The sequence below is a fragment of the Octodon degus genome, unplaced genomic scaffold, assembly GCF_000260255.1.
Source record: "Octodon degus isolate 3935 unplaced genomic scaffold, OctDeg1.0 scaffold00121, whole genome shotgun sequence".
NCBI classification, from domain to species: domain Eukaryota; kingdom Metazoa; phylum Chordata; class Mammalia; order Rodentia; family Octodontidae; genus Octodon; species Octodon degus.
Window position 1 is genome coordinate 9338012 of NW_004524697.1, and position 1671 is coordinate 9339682.

Here is a 1671-nt window from a genome sequence, read left to right on the forward strand (position 1 = left end):
GAAAGAACAGTGTCTGAAGTAAAGAAACAACAGCAGAAAGGTATAGAGGAAATCAGATCAGAAATAATTTCTGAAATGAAAAAAGAAATGATAACTATAATGAAAGAATTACTAAGTGCTTCTAAAGAAGACACTGATAAAAATAGAAGAGAATATAAAAATGATGGAATTCTTGAATGAGCAATATAGGAAAGAAATAGAATGCATGTAGCAGATTCAAAGTGCTATACAAGAAATTAAAATCTCAATCATAAGCTGGCAAAACTGTTCAAATGAAAGAGAAAACATACTTTCGGACCTTGAAGACATCATTACAGCTAGTGAAAAGGTGAGAAAAGATCTCTTAGAAACAACAAGAATGCAGGAAAAAATAATTCAACATCTGCAAGATGATGCAAAGGAGAACAACATAAGACTAATAGGCATCAATGAGAAAGGAGTCCATACAAATGATATAAAAAGAATGTGGGCAGAAGTAACAGCAGAAAACTTCCCAAATATGGGGAAACAAACTGACATTCAGATAACTGAAGCATATAGAACTCCAAATAACATCAACCCAATTGAAACCACACCCAGACATAATAATCAAGATCCCAGAAACTTAGCACAGGAACAGTGTACTGAAAGCTGCTAGAGAAAAGAAACAGATCACATTTTAAGAAAAATCCATCAGAATAATGGCAGATTTCTCTTCACAAACCATCAAGTCAAGAAGAGCATGAAATAAAGTACTTCAAGTCTTGCAAAAAACCAAATTCCAACCCAGACTGATATACCCTGCAAAACTGTATTTCAAGTTTGATGGAGAAGTGAATTACTTCCATGACAAAGAACAACTAAAGAATTTCATGACAACAAAGCAAATGATACATAAACTACGAAAAGATATTCTAGAGAAGGATAAAAAAGGCCACAACTCCATGAATGAGAATGGAAAGAACCCACCAAATAGGGCAAACAATTAAACACAGGAGAAGAGTTACACAACAGCAGTCTTTCAATTATTCTCTTGTATACAGCAGCAAAATATTTCCATCAGCATACTCTACAAATGGGCTTTGCCTGAACCCTATAGGTCATGATTCTGTCTGGGTCTACAGGGTGGATATCAAGGAAATAGAAGTAGCTCAGTCCCACAAGTGACACTTGGATACCCGCAAACATCATGGACACTGTCCATGTCCACGACATACTAGAACTGTGTGTGATATCCTATCCCCAAACTGTTAGAAGTGCTGGTCATAAATTTGCCTTTTCAGTGTATTTGATATATTTTATTCTTAGTAATTCTTTACTATCATGCAAACTTTTTCTTAGTTGATATTTTTGTATAAAATAACTTAATGAAATACTGTGAGCATACTCTGAATTGATCACAGATTCATAGATATAATATACTACATTTTGGCCCTCTTAGTTGGACTCATAATTTTAATTTTTGAGTATAATTTTGAAGTATTTAATTTAATTTTGAATTAGCATTTTATTAATTTTCTGAATATTGTTTAATTTTAATTTTTGTTTTATGATTTATACTGCTTGTTTGACTTACAATCTATTTATAAGACATGGTATGATACTTTCTCTTAGTATTAGAAACTTTAAAAAGTGTATTTCCATTTTCCATTGACTTTATATTAGTTGTTCCTTGTCTTTTACACACACACA